Raw genomic sequence first — 14,196 nt, 5'->3', positions numbered from 1 at the left:
TCTTTTTGGTTCTCAGGCTAACAGAAACTCAGAGGTTAATAGCCCTTTTGATCTTGCAGCTGATCAGGAAGTCAGAACAATAAAATAAATTATACATGTAAATTCCAGCCATTAACTCTGGCCTCAAAGCAATAGGCAGCTCCCTCTAGACTTCTCGGCTCCAAGTTTTAGATCAAAGAATTTCACAATGGTTGACTTATCAGCTTTCTTACAGCAGAGTACACTGTTGTTGCATTTTTTTTTCAGTTCAACATTGTTAGAAAAATGTGTACTTAAACATATACAAAGTGCTAGTTTAAAAGCAAATAGTATGTAATGCATTTTATTCTATTTTACAATATGGCAGTAAGAATGATCTTACATGTAATTGCTTGAAGCTTTGGAGCTGATGTGTGATTGAACTCTGACCCTCGCAGTAGCCAGCTCAGCAAGCTTATGTTTTTCACTAATGATTATCTGCTGGGTCAGGAAAATGAATGTATAATGCATTGAATCTTTTCTTCCTTCCTCTGAGATGGTTGGCCTTGTGAATATTATCAGCACAGCTGCTAAAAGTAATGTTGCGAGAAGAACAAAGAAGTGTATTACAAGACTGAACTGACTATTGTATTCGAGCAGGACTGAAACCTTGAAAGAATAACACTTACAGAAAGACATTATAACTGAACAGGTGCTTTGCAAGGCTGTACTATTCTCATGGGAAAACTTTTAAAAAGTATAACATCAGCATTTTCTTATGAATAGAATATTGTAGACCATAGTGATGTAGGTGCCCTGTGACTGACCACATCAGTAAGGTGGGCACAGCTTGAATGTATAGTGTATAAAATGTAGAGTATTTCCTGTATCATGCCAGACAGAATTCTATACTTGTATTGTATGGTCTTTTGCCTCCTGGTGTACACTAGTAAAGTTTTTGCATCTGAGTCTTTTGTGTTGTCCTAATTTGTTTTTATTTAACAGTTTGGTCCTACGTTTGACCGGAAGCCCTCGGCAGCTACATATCAGAAGTGCACCGGTGGTCGAATACTGTGTAGGAGAAGCTACTGAAATGGTTCTTCTTGAAGCACAAAGTCCTCCGACTGAATTGTCATCTTGAGAGGCTGGCCACTTTTCTGATCTGTGGCCGAAGAGCGGTCTCGAACTAGTGGACCCAAGAGGCTCAGGTAGGAAGATTTTGCCTTTTTTCTGTTTTAGATCAGGGACTAGGTTACAGTAAATGTTATTGTCATAGATTTGTTGTACAGATCAGGGATATAAGAAATTACTGTGTTTTTTGTCATAGATCAGGGAAACAGAATAAGGTAGGCAGTTATTCTACATAAACTGTGTAAGAAACTAAGATACCACGTGGTAAGAAAAGGGTTACGTAACAGTCTTCTTTTGATATGGGAAATCAGTGCACTAAAAAATCACGAGATCCGCCCCTAACTGATGATGCAAAATATATGCAGTTACAACGAGCAGATAATATAAGGTATTATACAAAATGGGTTAATAAATATGAATTTGACGGTAAATTAAATAAAACTTCGTTAGTTAAACTTTTAAAACAGCTTAAATCTGACACAGAAGGTCAGGCAAAGAAACAACGACAATTAGGCATTCCTCAGGCACACAGGTGGATTGAGGAAGTGAACCGAACGGAACAGAAACTTAAAAATGCGAAAGCATTATTTTTAGACAAAGAGGATAATAATACAGTAATAGCGACGGCCCCTCCCCCTCTGCCCCCTCCAATACCCTTTTTAGGATATGAAGCAGGAGGACAGGCTAGTCCACCTCCACGTTATCCTGAAGTTGCAGGGGCATTAAAACTGTTTATTAGAGAACCTATTGAAACTAGGTCCTGGACACGTAAAACACTTAGGGACACATATTTATATCAAATAGGGAGAGACTCACTAGAAGAGAGTGAAGAAATCTGCCCATTAATCGAGGTACCAAACCCTCAGGCAGGACAGGAAGGGCAGGACCCAACTCTCCTGGTGTATAGATCATGGACACCAGAAGACATTCGGAAAGCTACAGAGGGAATCCCTCACCTGAAAATTAATCATAAAAAGTTTATACAAGATTTACAAGGTATTAGACTAAGTTACCATTTAAATGGGGAAGAAGTAGAAAAGGTAGTTAGACAAATTATAGGTCCAGACTGGCACATGATTTGTGGCACCTGGAACGCTCGTGACGCACAACTTAAGCCACTCCTACATAGTGACGCAGAATTAGACACCAGAGTGAAAGGTCTTACAGACCGAATCTCTGAGAAATGGAAACCTAGAGCAGATTGGACTTGCATTAACCAATGCATACAACAAGATAATGAGACAATAGATGGATATTATGCTAGATTATTAGAATGCTTTAATAATCATAGCGGTATGTCGGTTCCTGAGAACCAAACACATGATTCCCCATATGAACAACAATTAAAAAATGCATTTTTGAAAGGTTGCATTGCACCTATTAGTAGCTTCATTATGAAGCATATGATAGATCATCGAACAGGGAGGCTACAAGCCTTACTCGAATATGCTAGACATGCTGAAAGACATTTTAATAGTAAAAAGAAAAAGAAGGCGCAAGTCTTCACTGCTGAAGACGGAGCTGAAGTATTTGTATTACAGTCAGGTAAAAAGGGCAAGAAAAAGAATGCCCAGGGAAACAAACAGTCTGACAAATGATCAGAAGATTTTGAGGAAAGGAAAAAGAGAGGTGAGTGCTTCAAGTGTGAAAAGAAAGGCCATCTAGCTAGGGACTGTAAACAAAATAAGAAAGCAATGACAGAAGATAAAGGAGATGAGGACTGACTATATGATAGTGATGACAATCAAAAATCATCAGGAAAGGTTAACAAACAAAAGACAAATGTAAATGTAGTGGAAGGAACAGAGGAAGTGCAAGCAGATGAAGAGGATGAAGAAGGTGAAGTTTTAGACTTAGCATTATTGAGCTTAGAGCTCTATTTGGCAGACACAAAACCGGAAGTTACGCTTCTGGTGGAAGGTAGGGAAGTGAAATTCTTGTGTGACTCAGGAGCGTCTCGAACTTTGATACACCCTTCAAAGTTACCAGAGCATTCTGAATCACCTGACTTTATACTAGTGAAAGCAGCAAATGGACAGCTATACAGGGAACCACTTTCCCATGATATAGCAATAACTGACCCAGTTTCAGGTATGACTCAGAAAAGTAAAATTGTAGTGTCTGCGAAATGTCCAGTAAACTTACTGGGAAGAGACCTTATGCAGATATTTGGCATAGCAGTAGTTCCTACTATGCAGGGTATGGAAGCACAAAGACAAATGGATACTTTTGTGGTGCGATTGGAGGGTGAAGCTTTTTACTGGTACAGCCAGGATCTAGTTACGACTGGTCCAGGGGCAGTAACCGAGGAACTGATGAATGTAGCCATCAGTAAGGTCCCCTCCCGTGACACTGATCAACAGCATTTGTTACATTGTACTCTATACTACTGTAGTATGCCAGGACTGGATAAGGAATATGAGCAAGAGTTGTTCAAAAATCCTGCTAACAGATTAGTGTTACGAACTTTATATTGGGATACTGAGGGAAACAGTGTAGTAAGCTGTTCTTTACCTCAGGAATTCATGAAACTGTACAAATCCAATAGACTGCCACATGTCAGCTTGACAAAGAACAAAGCTGTGAGGTGGGCAGATTTAGGAGAAAAAGTAACAAAATGGGAAAAACAAACTGATTCAGAATTGTCAGAACAGGGAGTACAAAAACAGAAATTGAATTGGCTTACACAGACACGTCCAGCTGTACACTTACAACATAGTGAAGACAGCTGATTAGTATTCTTATTAGAAGAAGAAGAAAAAGCCTTGTGCGATATACCAGACATTCTTTGGTCAACAGGAAAATCAGATGTAGGACTTATTCGAACAGCAGGTCCAGTAACCATTACACCAAAATCAGCATTTAGACCACAAAAAAGACAATACCCCTTGAGGAAGGATGCAGAGCAGGGAATCAAGCCTATAATAGCTGCATTACTCAAGGAAGGAGTACTGGTAGAATCTCTAGATTCACCATGTAATACCCCTCTATTTCCTGTTAAAAAAGCAAATGGGGAATGGCGGATGGTACAGGATTTACAAGCCGTAAACAATGCAATAATACCCAGAGCACCTACGATGCCAGATCCACACACTTTGTTGAACGATTTGAAACCACAACAAAAATATTTTACTGTGGTAGATATAAGCAATGCTTTCTTTTCAATACCTATACATCCTGATAGCCAGTATTGGTTTGCATTTACATTTCAAGGTAAAAGATATACCTATACTCGGCTACCGCAGGGATATTGTGAAAGTCCAACGATATTTGCACAAGAAATGGCTAGCAACCTGGCAGGATTTACTCCACCAGGGGGTAGTCATATTCTACTTTATGTAGATGACATCTTGCTAGCAGCCCCCACCCAGCAGCAATGCAGGGAAGATACAATAGCATTATTGAAATTTTTAGCAGCACAAGGACACTAAGTAAACAAAAGTAAGTTACAACTTTGGAGAAAACAGGTCAGATACCTAGGATATGTAATATCCAAAGAAGGTAGAGTACTAGACGAAGATAGAAAAACAGCGATTTTACAGGCACCTAAACCAACAACAAAGAAGGAAATGATGTCCTTCTTGGGAACGACTAATTTTTGTCGAAGTTGGATATCGAACTATGCTTTAGAATCTGCTCCATTGGCTGATTTAATATATAAAACACCAATGGCAGCACAAGATGTATTACAATGGACACCTGAAGCAGAAACAGCTTTCTGCAGACTAAAACAACTGATATCTTCATCATTAGTTTTAGGACTTCCAAATTACCACAAAAGATTTTTCCAAACTGTAGATTGTAAACAGGGATACATGACGTCAGTTCTGACGCAACAGCATGGGAGTAAACAATGCCCCATAGCTTACTACTCCTCACAGTTAGACCCAGTGGCGCGATCATTGCCTCACTGTGTGCAAGCAGTAGTCGCAGCTGCAATGGCAGTACAGGCTTCGGCCTCTGTGGTATTATTCCACCCTCTCACATTGAGAGTGCCTCATGCAGTTGCGATAATTTTACTGCAAGAAAAAATAGCATATCTATCTCCTGCTAGACATCTTTCATGTATGACCATACTGCTGAGCCAACCTCATATGGTAATTGAACGTTGTACAACATTAAATCCATCAACATTACTTCCGACTCCTGTGGAGGGCACACCACACAGTTGCCTGCAGGAAATTGAGCAAATAACTTTGCCCAGACAAGATCTCACTGATATGCCCTTGGATGATGCCGAGGTGACATTTTATGTGGACGGTTCATGCAGAAAGGGTCCTACGGGGAAGAATCTAGTTGGGTATGCAGTAGTTACAGATACAGAGATTTTAGAAGCCCAACCGTTACAGCATAACTTGTCTGCTCAAGCAGCAGAATTGATAGCTTTGACACGGGCCTGCACTCTTGCGAAAGACAAATGTGTGAACATATATACTGACAGTCAGTATGCTTTTTCTACAGTGCATGTTTTTGCACAACAATGGAAGAATAGGGGAATGATAACATATACTGGTAAACCGATTAATCATGCGCAACTTATTTTGAACTTATTAGATTCCATTCAGCTACCTACCAAAGTAGCTATTTGTAAATGTGTAGCTCATACAAAACAACAGGATTCGATTTCAAAAGGTAATGCATGAGCTGATGCAGCTGCAAAGCAAGCAGCTTCAGACTCAGAGACTTTACTTTTGAATGAGGAATTACAACCCTCTGAGATTTTAGATTTAGAAATGTTGAAAACAATGCAGACATTAACTACAAAAGCTGAGAAACAGAAATGGGAGAGACGAGGTGCAATCCTTGAAAATGGACTGTACATCTCCAAGGAAAAAAAGCCAATATTGCCGTCTAATTTATTTAGATATGCAGCTTTGTTGAGCCATGGGCAGAGCCATGTCTCAACAGGGGAGATGGTACAGTTAGTAAATCGAATATTCCAAACATACGGGTTCACGAACTTCACACAAAAATTTTGTGCAGCATGTCATATTTGTAATAAACATCATGCACAAGGAGCATTCAAACCCAAGCAAGGGAGTTTTCCTATACCACCATATCTGTTCCATACTATCTGTATGGATTTCATAGAACTGAGTAAATGTGAAGGGAAAAAATACTGTTTAGTGATTATAGACATGTTTTCCAAATGGGTAGAAGCTTTTCCAACTAAAAATCCAGATGTAGCGACAGTGGCAAAGGCCCTGATAAAAGAAATAATTCCTAGATTTGGCATACCGGATAGAATCTATAGTGACAATGGGACACACTTTGTCAACCAGACAATCCAGCAACTTGGGAGATTCTTTGGGATCTCCTTGAAGAATCATTGTGCTTACCACCCACAGTCTGCAGGACTGGTGGAAAGGTACAATAGAGTTTTGAAGAATAAGTTGAGAAAATTGATGAATGAAACACAGAAGAATTGGATTTGCTGTTTGCCTTTGGCACTGCTGAGCATGAGAACAGTTCCAAACGTAAAGGGTTTGACCCCCTTTGAAGTGATATTTGGAAGGGCATATTATGTGCCACAATGGAAAGCTCTCATGCCTGCAGAGCTGGAGGCCGACAGCTCATTAGCTAATCATATGAAGAAATTGTTAACAAATAAGACTGTTTTGCAGTTGAACTCTTTTTCAGATAAAGAACAAATGAGACCGGAAGCGGTGCTGTCCCCTGGGTCCTGGGTTTGGCTGAAGGTCGTAAAAAAGAAAAATTGGACAAGTCCGAAGTGGGAAGGTCCATACCAAGTACTGTTGGCGATGCCTACTGCAGTCAAAGTTGCTGAGAGGTCGTCCTAGGTCCACCTGACGCACTGTAAACCGGTAAAGAACTTTCAGCTTGATAAACATTTTGTGACTGATACACCACAAAGGCAGGATGGTCAAGAGCAAAATGAGTAAAAATACAAACCAACCCTGAAGATATTGTTTAACCATCTTGCTAACTATACATCTATTGACTATGATTGTGGTGATTTTCCATTTGTTGTGGTTTTTCCTGCATATAACCGTGCAAATGAAAGTGGTGAAACGTGATGAACTTTCTATAGACTGGCATACAAATTTTAACACATACCTAGCTATGAAGCGTGTATATGTGGAAACTATGAACGTTTCAAATTGCTGGGTCTGTACTGCTATACCAACAGCAAACAGCATATGGAGGAATTTTGATATCCGCTGTCCCTCTGGGGATAAATGAGACTTGGGAGAACTTACTTTTTGATACAGGTTCTGTGAGATCACAGGACAAAATTGCATTGTATTTGCCTATTACACAAAGAGGAATTGTTTGTTTCTATAAAAATGATACACTCCAAGTTGGTTGGAGTAACTGTAACATAACTGTATCTTATAAATGCTATATTAAGGCTAAAGATAAAAGTACTAGTTGTAGCACAAATTATGATTCATATTTGAACTTAATGAGAACGACTATAAAAGATGTACAGAAAAATCCTAAATTGCATAAACAATTGTCTGCTATAGACAAGAAAATGTTTCATTCAGAGTTAACCCACATCAGTACTAAAGTAGAAAATTGTTATTTTGTTTGTGGGAAAAAAGCATACAAATGGCTACCTGAGAATTCGTCCGGCAGTTGTGTTTTGGGTTATCTGGTTCCAGCTATAAGGCATACTGCAGAATTACCTCTAGGTAAGATACGAAACGTGAGAGATGTAGCTCGAAAAACTGGGAATTCAGTCGAGAAACCTGCTAATCCAGTGGGTAAGATCGAAGCTGGCTGGAAGGATCATCCATCCGTGAAAGATAAAGAAAAATTGACTCATATGGACTTGAGTGACAGTGTTATATCCTGGGCTGGAATATTCCCAGCCTACGGAGCAGTCAAATCGATCTGGGAGCTGAGAAAATTGTCAAAGCTTCTCGAAGTAATGAGTAATGCAACTTTTTCCGCTCTCGAACTTGTGACTGATGAAATGAATGCAATGAGAACTGTTGTGCTACAAAACCGAATGGCTCTTGACTTCACCCTAGCGGCGAGAGGTGGTACGTGTGCGCTTATCAAAAAAGAATGCTGTGCATTTATACCAGATAATAAGCATGAGATCAATGACCACCTAGAGGTAATACAGCAGGTATCAGCCATGACTGAACCAGGCCCAAACCCACTGACAAACTTTTTCCAGAATCTATTTGGTGGGTGGGGTTTAATCCTAATGAATATTCTGATTGCTATTTGTGTTGTTCTGCTCTTATTAGGAGCATGTGTCTGTTGTGGGATTCCCTGTATGAAAAGATTAGTCAGAGAATTTGTTGATATATCTGTAACTGAAACTATGTACCAAGACATTGAGTTGGACCTATTGGTTCCAAATGAAATTCTTTCCGAAATATAAAACAAATGACTTGCCTAGTTAAAAGTCCTTAAAGGAGAAGGCTAGGGAATGATATGATATTGTTTATGTTTCTGAATAGAATAAAAAGTATTAAAAGGAGGGAAAATGTTAGAAAAATGTGTACTTAAACATATACAAAGTGCTAGTTTAAAAGCAAATAGTATGTAATGCATTTTATTCTATTTTACAATATGGCAGTAAGAATGAACTTACATGTAATTGCTTGAAGCTTTGGAGCTGCAGTGTGATTGAACTCTGACCCTGGCAGTAGCCAGCTCAGCAAGCTTATGTTTTTCACTAATGATTATCTGCTGGGTCAGGAAAATGAATGTATAACGCATTGAATCTTTTCTTCCTTCCTCTGAGATGGTTGGCCTTGTGAATATTATCAGCACAGCTGCTAAAAGTAATGTTGCGAGAAGAACAAAGAAGTGTATTACAAGACTGAACTGACTATTGTATTCGAGCAGGACTGAAACCTTGAAAGAATAACACTTACAGAAAGACATTATAACTGAGCAGGTGCTTTGCAAGGCTGTATTATTCTCATGGGAAAACTTTTAAAAAGTATAACATCAGCATTTTCTTATGAATAGAATATTGTAGACCATAGTGATGTAGGTGCCCTGTGACTGACCACGTCAGTAAGGTGGGCACAGCTTGAATGTATAGTGTATAAAATGTAGAGTATTTCCTGTATCATGCCAGACAGAATTCTATACTTGTATTGTATGGTCTTTTGCCTCCTGGTGTACACTAGTAAAGTTTTTGCATCTGAGCCTTTTGTGTTGTCCTAATTTGTTTTTATTTAACAAACATCCAATACAGTCTTTTCACATTGAAGAGAACATGCCTGTGGCTTACATTAATATTTACAAATGACAGAATTATCTACAAAATTCTAACTAGATAGGTTGGTAGCCTTCACCTATCTTCACAACAATACTGACGAACAGAAGCAATTCGGGCAGTGTTTTTTCATTGGACCTATGTATTACCTGTACTGATATGATGAGGTTAAAATATCATCAACCCCTTTATCTCATTTTCTACATGGGGTTGGGGAGTAAGGTCAACTGGCAATTTCTCTTTCTCTATTCAGTGCCACTCTTCTGCCTTCTTTAACAGTCATGTCTGACTGTGTCAGGTTTTCTATCACATAATCCATCCATCTCTTTGCTGGATGCCTTCATTTACTCTTGCCTTCTTCCTATCTCCCCAAATCTGCTTCACCAGACTGTTTTCTGCTTTCCTGTACATGTGCCTGAACTGCAGTAATCTGGTCTCTTTGATTTTCTCTGCAACTGAAAGAAAATGAAAGAGCTAATTAACTGAAGTAGGCATTTTTCTTAAGAAACGATGTATCCTTCTGCCCTTAATTATATATATTTTTTTCAGGCAATAAATTCCAAGACCAGTTCATCTTCTATATGAAATAGAATTCTCTTTCTATGTAAATTAGAATTTTCTTAATTTGCACTTGATATGACTTCCTTAATGCTACCATGTGTTCAACAGGCTTCTTTCATTTGGTTGCCATCTACTGTGTTTCTGCTCTTATCCCTATTGTCTTCAATGCAGCTACCATGAAACATGGGTAGTATTTGGGACTGTATGTCACAGTCATTCTGCAGAAAGCTGTCAGTACAATGAGATTCTTTGTTCACAGAATGGAGCAGTGACAGGTGTCTTTATACATAAATAATACAAGACAGCATGCTGCATGCAGTAACATGAGCCAGTCTGCTAGTAAGGGAGTTCCTGCATATGACACCGAGCACATCTGTATCTCACCCCAACTAGAGCCCCCAATTGGCACCGACAGCAGTGAGAGCTATAGCACCATGCTGCTCATTTGTGTCCAGTAGCATAAAACACCTCCTTCAATATCTGTGGCATGTTGGCTATTTTCTTTTAAACCAGGATTAAAAATAACATAGACAAAAGTAATTGTTCTATATCACAGGGACCAGCATAGATTATACAGATTTTTTTAAATTTTAATGTGTGGTCATTGTTATGCGGGGTAAATTTTATTTTACTGACCATGTTTTATATTTAATATGACTTCTTAATAAATCAGACGTGGAATCTGTCACTCAGCATATACTTGTTCACTTCTTGTTGAAGATTCAGCAAATAGCCTCATCATATGAAAAATAATATAAAATGCATATTTGTGATTATACCAAGAGGCTTTGATACTACATGATTTAGCTTAAAGCTTAGGCAGTATCTGATGTATCAGAAAAATGTAGACATTATGTCTCATTATACTCTGTGCTATAAGACAAGATACTTGCTGGTGTTCATTTGTTTGACCCAATTATGGCTTCAAAACGTTTATGTGACAGGGGCTTAACAATCATTTTCTTATGAAAGATAAAACATCAACAGCTTATTCTCTCCAAAAAAGAGAAAGTAGGCCAGATCTTGTCACATTTCTAGTTTTACATAAGTTACAGAAGGATATTCTGTAACTATATTCAATCAATAATTAATGTTAATGGTTTCAAAGTATCATATTTTAATATTAACTGAGTTTCTTGTGTATTATCATGAAATCAATTGTTTCCACGTAAGTGCCCATTGTCTCAGTAGAATAAAAAGCACTTGACACACCTGTCATGTTTATCTTAAAGTCTTTTCACAACTGCATCATTAGGTATTAAAACTGCATCCATTAAATGATACACATGGATGTTCTCATTTTTTAAGCGTTCAATTCTACTGACTTTTTTTGTAATATAGCAAATGGTTCTCTTACATCAACAGCAGTAAATAGTACATCATGAGTCGAATAATAGGCTATTAATAGGAAGAACGCTCTGTCTACTAAACACTATTTTGAAAATTTTTTTGCATTAGTGTACTCCACAGTGAATGTGTTCAAAAGTCTGCCATCATGAGTGTTTGGTTTAAATGTAATTTGAAGACTGTATGCAATTGTAGCAGGTACCTCGGTAAACAGCATGCTTGAAAATGCAGTGCCATGATGATATTTATTGGCTAAACTATTATTAAATACAGGTGGTCAATTCAAAAGACTATGGCAATCATGATAAAAAAGTAAGCATACCCAGAGACAACTCAAAACTTTATTGTCCTTAGGAGCTAGTAATTTCTTGAGCTTTGATCTTCTACACTTGTGAATGAAGTTCAGTAGCTGAAATGGATTACTGCGTGTGCCTACCAACCTATTAACTAAGAGAATAATTTCATTAAAACGCAACTTACACTTTAGACATATTTGAGTACTGTTAAATTAGAGTGCTGCTGTTAGCTTACAAATTTTGCTCCTCATAATTGTAAATGAAAACTTGTTTACATTAGTATAAAGAAGTTGTTTCAGGAACTGCATTTTTTATGTTTTCTAACCTTTTCATCAGCAAATAAAAAAAATGATAATATTAAGGGAAACTGCTGTGCTAAAATGTATACCATACTTGAAAATACTGTAAGCATACATTACAAGGAAATAAGGGAAATGAAATATTTTGGTTCCTTTGAAAAATCATCAATGTTAAGCAAGTTGTATGACTACATTACAAAATATTTTCACTTTGATTAACACTGCATTTTTTTTCAAAACACTTTGAGTTATGTAGAGAAAGTACAGTATGTTGAACCTTCAGTAATCAGTGTGATTACACAGTCGGAGGATGTTGTGGCACAGATAACTTAAGAAAACCACCCTGGAGTGCAGTTTTGGTACAGATGACTTAAGAAACCTCTCCTTAGTCTCCAAGAATAAATCTAAAAGCGATGGTTTTCTATGGGTGGACACTGCCCTCCACAATCTGTCTCACACACAGAGGGAAACCACTATACCCTAGCTTACTTATTTTGACTGAATTGCCACATCTTGAGGAAAGAAGCATGTTTTATAACAGAACAATTTCAGATTCAAACATTTGAGCTTTAAGAATCAGACTTTGGATTTAGGCCTTGACAGTTAATTGGCTACCCCCAATACCCTAGTCAAAATAGTAAGGCACTATTATGCTACACAGAGCTGTAAGGCAGCATGTCTTCTGGTAACAAGGATTATTATACAATAAGCAGACATGCTTTAAAACATCAAAGCACTATACTGAGGAATGACTGAAGCATGTGTTGTGTACTGCAGAACATTCCTTTTTCAGGCAGCTGTATATTACAAATCTTGGAAGCAAACACAAGTTTGTATGTATGTGTATATGTGTCTGTATGTCTGTATGTGTATTTGTTTGTGCATGCAGTCAGTTTTTTGACACCTACTTCTACATGCTCCAGCAAACCATAACATGACAGAAATTGCTACAGATACTGAGGACAACCACAAGGCATTCTATAGTTATGTCAAGAATTTACAGGGCAATACTAAGATCTGCTCTGAGCTACAGCACAATAGCAAAATGTTTACTGAGCCAAATGATATTGCCAATATATTGGCCGATAGGTTCAGTGCAAACTTTATCCCCCTTTCACACCCTAAAGGGCCAATCACAATACCTGAGGAATTCTATGTCCCTAATATCATGGCTGCACAGGTATAAACCACACTGTCCAAAGCCAAGAATACATCTTCAATGGGACCTGAGAGTATTCTTGGCTGAATTCTACATGAATTACAAAGTGAACTTTCACCACACCTGAGTGCCCTGTTCAATCACAGCCTCACTTCAGGCTTAGTCCCGTCATAATGGTGCACTGCTATGGTCATTCCACTCCACAAGGGGGGGTGACTACTGACCCTGGGAACGACCACCCTATTAGCCTGATGAGTCTGATATGTAAGGCTATGGAACACATCATCATGGACCTTATAAATAGGGACACAGGGAATCTCCAACCCCTGGACCCCATGCAGTTTGGGTTTGTGAAAGGTAGGTCATGCCTGCTCAACCTGATAGACTTCTTCAAGTCTGTCACCAAAGCTGTGGATGAAGGCAAGTTAGTTAACACAGCCTACCTCGATCTTGCCATCGATGCCATCCCTCACTCAGGAATTATAGATAGACTCACTGAACTAGGCATAACCCCCTATGTCATAAGATGGGTTGCCAATTGGCTCACTGATAAAACCCAGACTGTCAAATTAGCGGATTCCAAATCTGACTACTGACCAGTTACAAGTGGAGACCAGAGGGATCAGTCCTAAGTCATCTCCTATTTAGCATCTACTTCTCTGAAGTTTAAGCCAATACAAATGGACTATGACTGACCAAGTTCACCGATTATTGCAAACTGGGTGCCATTATTGATTCACCAACTGATTTAGACATTCTACAAAAAGGCCTCACTGAGACCAGTGATTGGTGCCAGAACCATGGCCTAAAGCTAAATGCCAAAAAGTGCATTGTCATTCCATTTGGGAAAAACTCAGTACCCACGAACTGCCACATTGGTGATATCCCACTAAACACCGAAGGTGTGATAAGAGATCTGGGGACACAGGTTGACAGCAACTTCTCCTTTGATAACCACATTACCACTGTGATCAGAAACTCCTTCTATGTGGCACATCTCATTACAAAAGGTTTTTCCTCCAGAAAGAAGGAGGTAATAATCCCTCTCTACTCATCCCTCATTAGACCTATTATAGAATACAATGCCCCATTTGGCATGTACCTCACTGGACACCTACAACAACTGGAAAGGCTGCAAAAATACCTCACTAAGAGGATCTTAGGCCTTAAACACGTGCCCTACATGGACAGACTCAAAAAAGTCCAGCTATACTCTGTCTCATATCACTTGCT

Source organism: Protopterus annectens, chromosome 4.part0, assembly GCF_019279795.1.
Source record: "Protopterus annectens isolate FY-2018-M chromosome 4.part0, PAN1.0, whole genome shotgun sequence".
In the NCBI taxonomy this organism is placed as follows: Eukaryota; Metazoa; Chordata; order Ceratodontiformes; family Protopteridae; genus Protopterus; species Protopterus annectens.
Note: the sequence above shows the minus strand (reverse complement) of the source record.